The 16777-nt window shown below is 46.1% G+C and overlaps 1 protein-coding gene across 1 annotated transcript in view; it reads right to left on the bottom strand.

Moving 5' to 3' along the window:
* The window catches only part of LOC141993154 (synaptotagmin-like protein 2), a 68919-nt gene extending 53698 nt beyond the window's left edge, over window positions 1-15221 (bottom strand). The window contains exon 1 of the mRNA XM_074962504.1: window positions 15162-15221. The gene's annotated coding sequence lies outside the window, so the exon portion shown is untranslated. The remainder of the gene's footprint in view (window positions 1-15161) is intronic.
* Window positions 15222-16777: the final 1556 nt, after the last annotated feature.

Genomic DNA, 16777 nt, shown 5'->3' with positions numbered 1-16777 from the left:
GCTCTTTCAGTTTGGGTGGACTTCATGAGCTCAGAGAACATTTCATCACGAGTGTGTTTTTTTCTCCTTCTTATCTGCGCTAGCCTCTAGGACAGAGATGCTAGTCGCAGCATTGAAACATTTGCAGCTGCGGGAGGAAAAAAAGGGAGATTAAAATTGAAAAAGACACATTGGCCATTTAAAAGGAGGGGCTGATGTTTTCGGGTTAATGTGCAGCACAAACCCAACTAATCCCCTCCCCCACACACCCAATTCTCTGGGATGATCGCTTCACCCCTCCCCCCACCGCGTGGCTAACAGCGGGGATGATTTCTTTTCAGCCACACGCAAACAGCCCAGCAGGAACAGCCACCTCTGAATGTCCCCTGAATAAAATTCCCCTATTTCAACCAGGTGACCATGATTGATATCACTCTCCTGAGGATAACACAGAGAAATAAAGAACAGATGTTGTTTGAATGCCAGCAAACACCAGGACCACACGCTGCCATGCTTTCTTATGCAATGATTCCAGACTACGTGCTACTGGCCTGCCATGGTAAAGTGTCCTACCATGGAGGACGCAATAAGGCTGCCCTCCCCAGAAATCTTTTGCAAAAGGCTTTGGGAGTACCTCCAGGAGAGCTTCACGGAGATGTCCCTGGAGGATTTCCGCCCCATCCCAAGACATGTTAACAGGCTTTTCCAGTAGCTGTACTGGCCGTGAATGCATCCCAAATCTTCAGGGCAAAGTAATCATTAAACACGCTTGCTTTTAAACCATGTATTATATTTACAAAGGTACACTCACCAGAGCTGCCTTCTCTGCCCTCAAGGTCCAGCAGCCTGGGTTGGGAGGGTATTGGATCCAGGGTGATAAACAGTTCCTGGCTGGCAGGGAGAACGGTTTCTCCGCTTGCCTGGTGTGCGCTATCATCTTCCTCGTCCCCAAAATCCTCATCCTTGTTGTGTGAGACTCCCTCCTTGCAGGAGTCCACGTACAGGGGTGGGGCAGTGGTAGGGGCACCCCCTAGAATTGCATGCAGCTCATCATAGACGTGGCATGTCTGGGGCTCTGACCCCGAGCGGGCGTTTGCCTCTTGAGTTTTTTGGTAGGCTTGCCTAAGCTCCTTAAGTTTCACACGGCACTGCTGTGGGTCCCTGTGATAGCCTCTGTCCTTCATGGATATTTTTTCCAAATATTTTGGCATTTCGTCTTTTGGAACGGAGTTCTGATAGCATGGATTCATCTCCCCATACAACAGTCAGATCCACTACCTCCCGTTCGGTCCATGCTGGAGCTCTTTTGCAATTCTGGGACTCCATGGTCATCTCTGCTGATGAGATCTGCATGGTCACCTGTGCTGATCAGCTTGCCACACTGGCCAAACAGGAAATGAAATTCAAAAGTTTGCGGGGCTTTTCCTGTCTATCTGGCCAGTGCATCCGAGTTCAGAGTGCTGTCCAGAGCGGTCACAATGGAGCACTGTGGGATAGCTCCCGGAGGCCAATACCATTGAATTGCGTCCACACTAACCCAAATTCGACCCAGCAATGTCGATTTCAGCGCTAATCCCCTTGTCAGGGAGGAGTACAGAAATCGATTTTAAGAGCCCATTAAGTTGACAAAAATGGCTTCTTTGTGTGGACGGGTGCAGGGTTAAAATCGATCTAACGCTGCTAAATTCGACCTAAACTTGTAGTGTAGGCCAGGGCTAAGTGATGAGAAACAGGATGGCTGCCCTAGACTAGACTTGAGGAGCTATTTGTAAAAGAAAATACCCAAGGACATTGTATGACCTGGGGCCAAAACCGAAAATTTAAAAAAGCAAAGGCAATTTTTGTTAGGTCTCCAGTCATTCCCAAAGCCACAATGTCCCTTTATTAACAAAGTGGCTTTATATGGATTAAACCACACACACAAGTAACAATTACAGCTGCATCCATTAAGTTCACTCCCTAGTTTTTGAACTGTGCCTACATTAGAAACCGCAGTACCTATATTACAGCAATAGGCAGAAACTGTGCAATTGTACTAGTGTAGATCAGTCTCAAGGTCCTTACACTAGCACTTACACCACTAGTTCCCCCAAAGCTGCTGCACCATTGGTACTATTCTTTGTAATAGAGATTAATAGTCCTCAATGTGTAAGTATGGCCTACAGTCTTTCTTCCTAGATCAGGGGTGGGCAAACCTTTTGTCCCGGGGGCCACATCGGGGTTGGGAAATGGTATGGTGGGCTGCGTAGGGAAGGCTGTGCCTCCGCAAACAGCCTGGCCCCCGTCCGCCCCCTCCCACTTCCTGCCCCCTAACTGCCCCCCTCAGAACCCCCTACCCCTCCAACTCCCCCGTTCCTTGTTCCCTGACCGCCCCCTCCCGGGACCCCCCCGCCCCTAACTGTCGTCCTCCCCTGGGACCTCCCCCTCTATCCAACCCCCCCGCTCCCTGTCTACTGACCACCCTCCCCCCCGAACCTCTGCCCCATTCAACTGCTCCCTGACAGCCCCCCGGGACCTCCTGCCCCTTATCCAACTCCCCCGATCCCCGCCCCCTTACCACGTCATTCAGAGCGGCAAGACAGGCTTATTTGAAAGTCTGGGAGGTGGGCAGGTGCAAGCCGCGCTGCCCACACGGCAACACAACTTTGGAGGAGGGGGGGTCAGCGGGGGAGGGGCTGGGGGCTAGCCTCCCTGGCTGGGAGCTCAGGGGCAGGACGGTCCCACGGGCCATAGTTTGCTCACCTCTGTCCTAGATGCATAAATATACCTGTCGCCATATTAAAAACACATACTGTCTGCTTGCCCCCAGCTTATAGAGCTATGTAGATTGCTTCGTATCAGTGGCCTGTCCTCTTCATTATTTACCACTTCATCTGTGATGATTTTATGGTTTCTTCCAGATCCTTAATAAAGTGTTAAATAGTGTAGGACCAAAAAACAACCCCACCAGAACACACCCATTCAATGAGGATTCCCCATTTACAGTTACATAATGAGACCCATCAGTTAGCCAGCTTTTAAGCCATTTAATGTGTCATGTTAATTTTATGTCTTTCTAGTTGTTTTTTTTAAATCAAAATGTCATGCAGTACCAAGCCAACTGCCCTACAGAAATCTAAATATATTATGTCACTGTTAACTTTATCAACCAAACTTGTAATCTCAAAAAAAATATCAAGTTAGTTTGACAGGATCTATTTTCCATAAAGCCATGTTGAATGGCATTAATTACATTACCCTCCTTTAATTCTTTATTAATAGAGTCCAGTATCCACTTTTCCATTATTTTGCTCGGGATTGATGTCAGACTAACAGGCCTGCTTGGGTCATCCCATTTACCCTTTTTAAATATTGGCATAACATTAGCTGTCTTTGAGCCTTCTGTAACTTCCCTGGTGTTTCAAGACTTACTGAACAAAAAAACCCAAACATTAACAGTCCAGCGAGGTCCACAGCCAGCTCTTTTAAAGCTCTTGAAAGTTATCTGGACCTGCTGATTTAAAAATGACTAATTTTGGTAACTGCTGTTTAACAGCAAGATACAAGTGGAATGGAAAGCATGTTATGTCCCCCTCTCCCCCACAAATCTGGACCAGAAATATTTATTGTAATAGACAAATACCATTGCTGGGGTTTTTTGATCCTAATATACTTAAACTCCTTCTATTGTCCTTAGACAAGGCCATAGATTTCTAGGCCTGAAGGTATATTAATACAGATGCAAAGTTCCAAACTGCACATACCAGTTTCTTTTTCAAATAAGACCAGTTGGGTGATAGGGAGAGTTGACAGCGTGTCATGCCTAGAATGTAAAATTTAGAGCTTCCTAAACTGCCGACATGAGCACAATCTAGTAGCTAATGCACAGGTCTGGAAGTCAGAATATCTAGATTCTACTCACAACACTATCACTGACTCGGTATGTCTACACAGCCATTAAACACACATGGCTGGCCCATGTCAGCCGACTCAGGCTCTCAGGGCTTAGGCTGTGGGGCTGTGAAATTGCAGGGTAGATGTTTGGGCTCAGGCTGGGGCCCAGGTCAGCTGACAAAGGCCAGCCATGGGTGTTTAACTGCTGTGTAGAGCAACCTTCATTATGTGGCCTACAACATGCCCCTAACTCTGTGCCCCAGTTTCTCCCCCAACTGCTATGAAATAGGGATATTTTTCTACTTCACCAGGATGTTGTAAGGTTTAATTCATCTGTATGTGTAAAGTACTTTTTACATCTTCAGGTGGAGTGCTTCACAGAGGTGCACAATATTCTTTTTAAAATAAGATACAGCACCAATAGTGACTAAGCCACCTTAGCTTTGGCAAACAAAGAGTGGGTGTAGGCTAGTGTGTGGAAGTTGAATTCAATGTAATAGTTTTCTGAAAAATTACATTAGAAACATCTCTCCTCTCACTCAGACAGCAATATAGTTGCATGAACTGTAATGGAATTACACCCTTGTGAAAGGACAATCATGCCCAGTGTTTGTAATAATAAAACCAAGTGATTGAGTTCTGTAGAAACAGCTGTAGGAATAGCTGATCGGATAAAGAATATACTTGCAACAAAGAAGGCTGTGTGGTTTTCCACATCAGTCTCCCGTGAGAATGCCTTCTTTACAGCTGTACCTTTTCTGCATTGGTCAAGGCCTAACTGTGAACATCTCTCACCTTTCAGAGTTGCTTCCGTGAGGGGTTTTATTGGTCAAGTTCCCCAGTCTCAACATGGAAATCCTGCAGCACAGTAATTTATTTACCTCAACTTCCCATGGATTTTTTTTTAAACCCACCTTCTGTACATGACAGAAGTTGTACGTGACCCAATTAGTCATTCCCATTGAAGGCACAAAGATGGGTAAACAGGGAGGCACCAACGGAGGAACGTAGCTCTGACCAGATCAATGGCTTTTTATTCTCAGAACTACTCATGTTACCTTTTTTACCCATATCTCCTGTATCACTTTACTAGACAAGAGTACGACCTTGGGTGGACTCATAGTTTCAGTATTGCCTGCCATTATATATTTATACACACACACACACTTTCTAATAACACTTGGTATGATTGAGACTCTCAATAATTTATTAATAGAAAAAAATTCTCTTACATCTCCATAAACAGCTTATAAAGGGTGTTCAGTAACAAATGATGTCACTGAGATTAGACCTGGGTGAGATTTTTCAGGTGAAACCTTTTTTTTTTTGGGGGGGGGGGGAAGGAGGAGGGAAAAACATTCAGTGTCAATGAAACATTCTGCAATTCAAATTGCTCAGGTTAAAAAAAAAAAATTCCGGGGGGGTGGGGAGTCAAAAATTTCTACATTTTACAAACGAAATGTTTATTAAAAAAAACAAAAACAAGATCAAAACAAAACATTCTATTCAATCAAAAATAAATGAAAACATTTCACTGAAGATTTTGAACTGAAAAATTGACATTTCAGGTAAACCCCAAAACAATTCACAACCCTCCCCACCCCCCACAATTTTTTGGAACTGCCAGTGAACCATAAAGACTCCAGTTATTTGCACAGCTCTTGCTGAAATGTTCTTTGTAACATGGAAATTGCCATAATGGATCATGCCAATGGTCCATGGTAGTTCAACCTTTGACAGAGACTAGTACAGTAACTCCCCACTTAACATCCTCTTGCTTAACGTTGTTTCAATCTTATGTCCCTGCTCCATTACAGAACATGCTTGTTTAAAGTTGTGCAATGCTCCACTATAATGTCGTTTGGCTGCCTGCTTTGTCCACAGCTGGCAGCCCCCCATGCCTCCCCCCAGCACCCCCTGCCTGCTGGTGGACCCCATGGATCAGCGTCTTCCCCCTGTTCCCCCCACCTCCTGCCTGCGGCAATCAGCTGGTTTGCAGTGTTCAGGAGGCAGGAGCAAGAACCCCACACCCACGCAGGCTCCCGCTCCCTCCCCTGCCTCCTGAATGCCGCAAACCAGCTGTAACTGGATTTCTAATGCTTCACTAAACTCTACTCATCTCTCTCCTTGAGAGATATTTTGCGGCAGAGAGCTCTGCAGGTTAATTTTGCATTAGACATATTAAACAGAATTCCTTTTATCAGTGTCAAATGTTGCCTTTTAATTGGCATAGGTGATCCCTAGTTCTTTTATTATGAAAAAGAATATGTAGACCTAATAGGGTTAAATTAAAGAGAACAACCTTATTTTATGACAGGTTTCAGAGTAACAGCCGTGTTAGTCTGTATTTTATACACATCAATGCCTTCAAGAAAAAAAAATTTACAGGAAAAAGGTGACTCAGAATCCACAAACCAAAACCCATTTTCTGTTAATAAACTGTTAACTGGATGCTTTAGTTTAAATATTTGAGAGTTCTGTTTACTTCATAGGTGGGGAATATTTGCAAAGCTTTTATAGGATGTAGTTCATTGTAACTGTGTAGTGTTAGAACACAAATAAACAAGCACTGCTTACAAGGGATACAGAGTAAACCTCTGCTATTCCCCTTTAATATGCATGGCAGTGTCCCAAATGAAGCTGAGGATGCTAGCATTTTAAAGAACTTGCTATTACTGGAGCCACCCTCTTGTGTCACATGGCTAAGTCTGTTCGGTCTATCAAGTCTTCAGTTTGGAATCCCTTGTAGATGCCAGGGACAGAACGTGGGCGGGGAGAATGGGGTCGAGATGAAAGTGAAGATGCACTGAAAGTGAAGAAGTTTGGTGGGAAAGTTTGTACAGTGCCCACTGTGTAAGGTAGGTGAGGCAATATCTTTTGTTGGACCAACTTCAGCTGGTGAGAGAGACAAGCTTTTGAGCCACACAGAGCTCTTCTTCTGCTCCTACACTGCACAAGGACATTTTCTGGACTTTCAGAGAATTTGGATTTACACCCCCAAAATAAAGAGACTTTTCAGAAGACATTCCTCCTGCCACCTTGCAATTACCACTTTTATTAATTGGTAGTATTTCAAAACTCTCCATCCTCATCAGGAGCTCCCCATGAAATCAAGCCCGAGTTCTGTTCTACTTAAACTTCCATTATGGAAACATCTTGTTTTCCGTCACAACACTTAATAATGCCACTCTTCACCAAAGAAGAAAAAAAAAAACAACCCCACATCATATCTATGCATTAAATATGTGGTTGCCTGTTTTGTAAGTGCTTCAGAGAAAGTGGAAGATGCCCTTTAAACTGCGTACGCTGTTCATTTGTGAGGCAACTTGAAAAAGGTTGTGTAAAAAATAAAATGAAGAGTGCTAGGAAAACATCTGCAGGTGAGATCTTATCAGTACAAAGCCCAGGAATGATTCATTTGAACCACTGCAGGAGGAAGGCATGTATTTAGACAAATTATCTCACATTCCTGTACTTTGGACTTGTCCCCTCCTGTTTGTCCATACTCATCTTTTTTAAACAGTTCGAATCTGCTTTACAGTGCCACCTTTAAACAAACAGGATAACGTAAATTACAGACTTGTTCTAATGACGAAACTGCAGGATGGGAGGAGGCCAACGACGACGGTTGCTCATTACAACTTTTGACTTTTTCTTGACCCCAACAGACACCTGCACACCCCAGGGCTTCTTTACACCCAGAAGGATTTGCCTTCATTTCCTTTTGCTTATTACACAGTCAGTCCCTTCCCTAACCTCACTTGTTATGAGCTCAATGGCATAACAACCTCTTGGCAATCAGAGAACGGGTCAGATCAACCAAGACATTATAACTACACTGTAGTTAAGCCTCTGTCACTGCATGAACTCCCATTGTCATATACCTCATCCCACCAAGCTCTTCAGCAAGTAAGAGTCAGCATTCAGTGAAGAGCATCATAATGGAAGCCCTATTTTCTTCCCAAAAATAGGAATGAAAAAAAAAACAACAAAAACCTTATTTGGCTACTTCTAATGAAGCAGGAGCTCATATCAGGCTGAACACCCTGGGGGCCAATTCCTCCCACACTTCTCAACTTGTCAAGATCTAAAACGTGGGATGCAATGTAATACAAAGACCCAACACACAAAAAGTTAATCATGCAGCAAATTTAGGATGCCACAGGATTCCTTCCGTGTCAATAACTTTCCGTAATCTCAGTTTCATGATTCTTTATTTGTGATGTAAACGACAAGAATGAAAGAGAGGGGATTCCAATGTAGTAAGGTGCATAGGTAACTCGGACTAGAACGAGTGACTTGAAATGAGCTACACTTGTGAGGTAGGATTCCTTTACATTGTAGGAGTTAGGTCCAGACCTAGTGCTGTTTTAGATATTGGACAGACATTAAATATTTAAGGCTTCAAAAGAAAAAACAAACACTTTCACTTTCATTTCTTACCTTGCAAATCCCTGAACTGCAATACAGTGAAAAGAAACTTCATGTACAGTAATCCAGTTAGCTATGGTTACACCCTTTCCTAGCTGACATTCTTCTGTGGGAAAACAAATCCGTACAGGGGAATATTTTTGAACAAATCAGCTCTGTTTGGGCACCCATTTTCTAGGTTTGATGCAACTCTCCAATACAAACACAAACTCAATCACACATTCATTTACTGGAGCAGGTTTCATTTGATCAGGCTGGATGGGGAGAGCTGGCAGGACACACATTTTTGGCAGTGCTTGTTAACCAAGAACATGGAAAAACAAAACACTTGGGCCCATTCCCTCCCTTCCTCAATGCTCCACTGTTAACTTCAAAAGTCCCCAAGTTAGAGTCCATCCAGTGAAGTGTGATCCGCAATATCTGAAGGGGCAGGGCAGCTCACACAACAGGAAAGGGTCAGACTGAATTTCATACTGAAATGCAAAATAAGTGCAACATTCATTACATAACGAAACCCAAGTTGTCCCCACATTAAGGCCTTGTTTACACTAGAAAGCTACACTAGCTTAACCAAAGGTGTGATTTTAAACAGGTTCAGGTAAACTGGTGCAAACTCCTGTGAGATGCTCATTTCAGTTTTGCTTAAGATGTTTAAGTTTCTGATTTAAACCAAGCTGAAATTCAAACAAGGATTGCAACCAGTTGAAATCAGTTTAGTAACTAATTTAAGTTGAACAACTGGTATGACTTTTCTGTCTAGCCAAGATGTTCTTTACATCTGTGTAACCCAACAGACATGCATTAATGTTCCAGAGAGACGGGGAACAGGACATTTCAGATCACAACTGGTTCACTTGCGTCATTGAATAAACTTTCTTTATTTTTGAGTGTTCACATGGAAAGCTGTCGTCCTCTAAAACCTTTTATTTGAATGGCAGTGGCCAAAATTCTGCTGTCAGTTCCCCCCATTGCAATCCCATTGACCTAATTTACTACTGCAGTGCAAAACTGCACCATATATTAGACCGGGGCCTACTGTCCCCTTCCACGGAGAAGCCTACAATAGAGATAAATCCCATTGCAAACTTTGAGATGAGCCTGGCCAGTTTCCTCTGAATTGGCTCTCTGCAGCAGGGGAGAGCTGAGGGAGATCTTGTAGTGCAGGCTAGTTACAGAGGCCTATACACACTGCTTCCCACGTTCTTCTCCATGGGTGTGCATGTCTGTCAGGAACCATGCTTGTGTGTGTTCTCCACAAACAGCTGTCCCAAATCTGCCCTCAGGGAAGTTTCAATTTGTAGAGAGAGAAACTGCATCAGATAATGGTGATGAGGTCAAGACTGCCATTCTCTTCTATCCTCCCCAACACCTACAGAGTAACCAGGAAGGGGCTACCAAGGGGGAAGCATGCAACAGCAGAACTATTCCCCCATTCTGTGTTTGGGGACCTAGTTCCACTGGCTTGGATTACTCTTCCCACATGGTAACAGGAGGCGGCCTGGAGTCCTGCCCATATTTAAACACCTGCCACCCCAGTGACAGTTGGCCCAGGGTTCCAAGGTGTAGTAAGTGCAAAGGGTTGCACAATTATAAGGGCAAATTGGGGCATATACTGGATGATGCACATTATTGTGCATTGTAGCATTAAATTAACGCAATAGGGTTGCACAGGGGGAACTGAGGGTATAATTGCTCAATGTCAACAGCTTGCAATGAAGTGAGCTTATTCAAGTACACAGGTGGCATATTTGTCAGTGTAACAGGACAGCCACTGAAAGTGAATGTCAGTAAATTGTTGTCCTGATCTATGTCATCTCTGCCCACCCCCCCCAAGATTAATTGTTCCATTAGATTTAAGCTATAGAACGTTGGTTCCCAAACTGGGGAGCATGAAAAAATTCCCAGGGGGGTGCGAGGCTGCCTGGCCCTTGAGCTCCCAGCAGGGGCGGCTAGCCCCCTGCCCCTTCCCTCCTGTCCACCCTCCCCCGCAGCCACACCACTGCACGGGCAGTGCAGCTTGCACCTGCCCACCTCCCAGGCTTTCCAATAAGCCAGTCCTGCTGCTCTGAGCAGCCTGGTAAGGGGGCAGGGAGCGAGGCGAGGTGGGATTGGATAAGGGGCAGGAGGTCCCAGGAGGGCAGTCAGGGGACAGGGAGCAGTTGGATGGGGCGGAAGTTCGGGGAGGGGGCGGTCAGGAGACGGGGGGGCTGGAAAGGCATGGGAGTCCCAGGCAGGCCTGTCGGGGGTAAGGGGGTAGATAGGGGTCGGGGCAGTCAGGAGACAGGAGGGGAGTCCCCGGGGGGTGGGGGTTCTGGGAGGGAGCAGGCAGGGGACAAGGAGAAGGGGGGATTGGATAGGGAGTGGGATCCCAGGGGGGCAGTTAGGGGTGAAGGGTCCTGGGAGGGGGCAGTCAAGGGACAAGGATCGGGGGGGGGGGGGAAGGTGTTGGATGATGGTAAAGGAGAGGTGGGGGGCATGAGGGTTTCTCAAAAATTAAGAAGGGGGCGTGATGTCGAAAAGTTTGGGAACCACTGCTATAAAAGGTTATTTGATGTTGATTCCACAATCAACAAGATCAGTTCTTACAGCTCTGTGCAGATCTGCAGTTTACTGACAATGGCGGAAAGGGCTTTTATTCACTTTGACCTTACTACCACATTACTTAGATAATTTGTTACTGTTCCATTCTTCCCATAACCTTTTGAATTGTAGATAACAGTATTGATTTAAAATGCAATGAAAGCATGCCTGCCCTACAATGAACACATTGTCCTTGCTGTGCCGTATTGTGTGTCTTCTAAGGGCTGCCTACTTGCAAACTATTGGGGGCGGGGTGGGGGGACCTTTTGACTCAGTGTTGCAGGCTCATTAAATGGACAGGGTCAATTAGTTTGGGGCAGTGGTTCTAATTTTTTTATTTGTGTACCCCCCTAAAAGATTTCAAATGGAGGTGCAGAGCCCTTTGGACCATCTGTGGACTCCAGGGGTCTGCAGACTTCAGATTGAAAACCACTGACTTAGGGTGTAAAAACAACAAAAACACACCACAACCAACCAACAAACAAAAAAACCCATAGATTTACACTTCAACTACAGAGCCATATGGGCCCCATGTAGGAGACCGGAAACTCAGGGAGGGCCCCCTTTGTGGGGTTCTTCCATGGGGGAGGGAAGGAAGCAGGAGATTCAATCCTCAAAACCAGCAAATCTCCCCCCCAAGATCCATGAGGAACATGTGGAAGACAGGGCCATCTTCATGGAGGATCTGTGACTGTCCAGGCTCCTGTCAACACAGCTCCTTCAGAGCAACTCCCCTCACGTTCTGCTAGACCTGTAATCCCTCTTCCCCCTGAGAAAGAGGGGTTATCCCATTCCCCCCCTCCATGTGTATATGAGCAAGTTAAATGCTGAATGAGTCACTATGAACTTACTCACAAAAGTTTGGTGTCCTGCTACATCTGGGCCACACTGACTATGTCCTGTCCCCTCTCTTCTCTCCCATCCCAAAATGATCACTTGTGGGGGTTGGGAAGTGAAGAACAATGCCATACGTAGCCTGTCCCTTGAGTGCCCTGACAGAAGCAGAGGGTACAACGTAGCTTATGTGATCTGGCTGGGGAGGTGAGCTTGATTCTAAATACGATATTCACTGCTAAGGAAAAAAATACATTATTATTAATAAAATTAATGGGAATAGCCAAAAATAGACATTACTCATACAGAACCATTGTTTACATAGAGTGATCAGCTGCAGAGGGAACAGAAATTGCCAGCACAGAGTAGGGCTTATTATTACTCACAACAATGGAGCATGAACAAGGAAGTAAATAAAACAGGCCCAGAGGAATTAAGGATCACAGGATAGAGGGAAGGCCTAGGAAGACAAAAGGAGCAGGAGAAATCCAGTGGGGGGCGGGGGGAGAGGGTTCTTCTATTCCAGGTTCTAAGAAATTTCTGAAACAATACAAAGCAGAAAAACAACAAGACAGTGTATTAGACAGCATCCCTTAGAAATAGCTATTGATGTAGCTGTCAGGGAGATCCACCTACATGATAAAAATCTCTGTATTTTAGGAGAAGCCACCTGGAATGTTTTTCCTACTATTCCAAATGCATCTTGGGACTTTCTTTTTTTGGTTGTTGTTGCTGTTCATTCCCCCCCACCCCCCTGCGCCCGGCAACCATGCTTGCCTCAATCTTATTCTTGATACTGGCCATAAACCATTCTTTAGAATGGATTGCCAAAGGCCTTGACAACAACTCATGAAAGTAAGTTTTATTTAGGAGGTATGATTTAATGGAATGAAAATTTGTATGTCCGTAGTGCTGACCACGTTCATGAGAGGTCAAAAAACCAAAAGACATGACATCATTGTTCTTGTTCAGTGACAAGGCATTTGGAATTGGCAACAATATGAAATCATATAGGGCCTGATCTAAGTCTCAGTGAAGTTAATGGAAAGACTCTCATTGACTTAAGTGGTAGTGAGAGCAGACCTATACTGTACTTTTATTGTAAGATACAGTTCCTTATCCCACATACATCATATAAATGTGTACTATAGTAGACTGTCAAAGTCTGCAATGATACAGTCTCTCTATATAATAGTGACAGTATTTCTATAATCACTTTACAATGCTTAGAAGTTAGGATCTTGACAAATGTCACACAGGAAGACAGCAATAGACCAGGGAATAGAACTCTGGAGTGCTGATTCCCCATCTTTATCCACTGGATCATACTGCCTCAGGATACATCAGGATTTGTAAGCCAACATTCTTTGCAACAAGTGAAACAAATACAGGGCCCTTTACTGTATGAAAAACAAAAGTGTCATACCAACTACCACACACACACGCTCGGTTAAACTTCTAACATTGAGGCAAATTCTCATAATCAACTTCTAACACTAAAGTTTAAAGCCACCTTTGCAACACCCAGATTTTAGGCTGCTAACAGGGCTAAAAATGCTTCTGGCATAAATTAAAGCAGTTGTGGGGTGCTCTAATTTACATCAGCCTCCCCATGGCTGCCTATGGGCTGCACAGAAGCCCCGTGTCCCTGGGGTGATAAGCACAAGCCACACACACCCTCCCACCCCTAGCATAACCCCTGCACTGGAGCCTGTGAGGGGACGCATAGAACATTTACAGTAGCCATATTCTGCTGAGCCCAGGGCATACTGTGGTCCTGGAATGGCACACAGGGGCCAGAATCAGCCCCATTATTCTTCCTTGTTGTTAAATCAGATATTCTTGCCAGGCCACCCTGATTTGATTTTCTTGCTAACCCTGACTGCCATTCATTTTATTCCACCCATGCACATTTTCCTGAACCATCTTCAAGATATTTCCTCTTGTATCAGGGAGCACATGTTTCTGCATTCTGGACTGAGGAACGACATACCTGCTGACAAAGTTACTTCGCTATTATCTCTAATCTCCAGAAAGCAGGATTTGTTAATCCACATTGTGACAACTATTAAAATCAACATGATTTTGCAGATGCACCAGCATCACATTTGCAGTTGAGATAGGATTAAGTGGCAATAAAACAGTAGCGGGTGTGTGTGGAAATAGCAGACAATCTCAATGGCAACCTGTTTCCTGGTGACCAATACACTCTTCGTACTTTGTTTAAAAGTGAATTGGTTTGTCATTCCCCCCCCCACACACACACCCTTCCCTTTTCCCAAAAGCAACATGAATTTCAAAGTTTGGATTGTTAACTTGCAGAGAGCAGAATGTCTCCAGTTTTCTGCAGATAACTCACAGATCGGCTGAGCTCTCCATTTTCTCTTCTGGCCATATCTGCTGGATGGTAACTTGTAATACTTTTTAAAAGGACAACCTTCAACTTTTCAAATAAATATGCTCTATTCAGTGCATATTAATTATAGTGAAAGATGAGTGAGGCTGAACAGAAAAATGGATTTCAGTTTCAACCTTTCTTCCCCACAAAGTTTGGGGCTGGTCATAAACTAGATTTACTTCAACTCAGAGATAAGCAAGGCAGCCGCAAAGCTGGGATCAGGGGTCTGATTCCAAAGACCTCCACTCCCAAAGTTTAGGGGGCATTTGGATCTGAACTTGTCCATGGTATACTTGTTTTCAAAGGAAAAAAAGTTTACATAAACTTCTTTAATCTAGCCAATTAGAAAAAAAAAGTTATAAGCTAGGTTCGGGCAGTGTCCTTGAATCCCCATTTCCATTTCTGTAGTTTTACAAACACATTTTCCTGCTTTTAAAGATATTTTTCCTCTCCCCTGTTGCAGTGGGAGCTACTCACATAAACAAACATGGGGGGCGGGATAGTGGGGACAGTAAATTAAGGCCCTGATCCTGAGATCGGGGTTGCTGGCATGCACCTAATTACAGGATCAGGGCCTAACGGGAGAAAACAGACGTGGGCTACACAGAAAGGGCCTGATCATGTCCTTCCTTGAACCTCAGGGAGCCGTTTACACCTGTGCGAAGTGAGCACGAAACTCTAGTGATCTGATCCGGTACCATTTTACACCCCGTTTGCACACGTGTAAACAGCACAACCCGGTGCGCGCCGACGGGGAGTCACCCCAGTATGTGCTGGCCGGTGCACCAGGTACACGAACGGGACACAAAGTAAGGATCCGAGTGTGTGTGGTGGGGGGTGATTTCAGACAAATGGGGTCAGGCTGATGGCGCTTCTCCCGGAGCAGCCAGCGAGCCTGGTGCGGCTCGGATGCATCCTCGACCCCACTTGCCAGTGCCGGGGTCGCAAGCAGCTGCCCAGCCGGTCCAGAGCCGGTGCAGGGCACTCGCCGGGGCGCAGGCTCCCTGGGAAGCTGGGCACCTGGCAGCGGCTCCGCCTGAGCGCGGGCGGACGCGGAGTCTCTTACCTGGCGGGCGGCGCGGGGCAGAGGCGGCTGGGCGCGCGCGCGCGCGCGGCTCTCCCCTGGGGAGCTCATCGCACCGGCAGCATCAGGACAGCAGCTGAGCCCCGTGCCCGGGCAGCCGGCAAACCCGGACTGGATCTCGCACGCGCCCTGCCCCACACCAGTGCTGTACCTAGGCTCCCGTCCCTTATAAAACCCGGACTGGATCCCAGCCCAGTGACCAGAACAGCTGCTGGGCCCAGGCCCCAGCAGCCTGAACACCTGGCCTGGATCGTTACACAGTGACCCACCCGAGCTCCCCCGGGCTCACACACAGCGCACCTATTCGACCCACAGGGCACCGTGCCCAAGGACTGGCAGCCTTCATGCCAACCGAACCAGCCTCCAACAGGGAACTGAAAAACCTCTGCCTGGCTACCGTAAGGGACCCCGATGCAGGGTGTCACACCGGTGTTGTGATACCCCAGCCCCCACGTGCCTAGGAAAGTGCTGGGTCCGCCATGAGCTTGGAGGCAAGTGTTGTAAGTGCTCCATGCACTAGGTTCTACAGGCACTGCCTGCGGAAGGAGGGGGGTCCCCATAAACTGTCACAGAGTCTGAGGAATAACAAAGGGTTCATTAACTGGGCTGCCATAAGCTAACGATGCTTATACCCTTGGCACAATTAACAGTCACAAGCAAAAGAAGGACCAATGGTGCCTAGCCAGCCCCTAGGGACAGCCCAGTCGAGGGGTATGAAGATGGGGCTCCTCTGGCCTTGTGGCAGTGATACACCCTCCCAGGATCAATCATGCACTAGCTTGCAGATCCTTGGCCAGGGCTCCATTCTTCTGTCCATCTTCTTTAGACTCATCCACACAACCCCCTCTTTAGCAGGCTGCTCCCAAACATCGGCCTGACATGGCTGCTGCTGGCTCCCTGTCAGCCTTTCAGGCCAGGTCCCCAAGCTGCCCATATTCTCTTCCCAGCCAGCTGCTAGGCTGCTACTCCTGCCCATCTCCAAAACCTTGGTCCCCTCTGACCATACGTTGTACTTCCCTTTCATTAGCAGGAGGGACCATGGAGTCCTCTCCCAGCTGGGTGTGAATCTGCGAGCCAACAGTACCCAGCAGTGAGCCCGTGGGTTCACAATTTTTCTGTCATCAAACACATTTATGTATTATTATTATTATTATTTTAAATCAGGAGAATAATATTAAGTGAACATGGACAATTGTGGGGCATAAGAGCTGTCTTCCTTATGGTCCTTCCAGTGTCTCTGTTCCCTTTTAGGCAACATCATTTTCAGAGGAGTAGTTCATGCATTGTTTCACGTGGGAGGCATCATTCTTAAAGGCTCTGAGGTTTTGGAGGCAACACTGAGAGCCTGGGAACTCCAAAGCAGCCTGATGCTGAGGCTAAAGGCCTGATATTAGGCATGTATGATGCCAAGTCTTCTCCTTCTACTCATACTCATTGTTCCAAGGTACCTCTAAAACAAACAGGAGATACAGCTGATTGCTGTCCAGTGGGTTTAGTGAAATGGTGTTTGGAGCCCAATCCTCAGTAAGATGGTCCAAAATCCACTGCCTCAGCAACTGGCATTCTTGCTGGCAGACTCAGAAGAGAGGCCAAGGGGT

The sequence above is a fragment of the Natator depressus genome, chromosome 9, assembly GCF_965152275.1.
Source record: "Natator depressus isolate rNatDep1 chromosome 9, rNatDep2.hap1, whole genome shotgun sequence".
Lineage (NCBI taxonomy): Eukaryota > Metazoa > Chordata > Testudines > Cheloniidae > Natator > Natator depressus.
The sequence above is the reverse complement of the archived record's forward strand: the minus strand, read 5'-3'. Positions and strand labels throughout refer to the sequence as shown.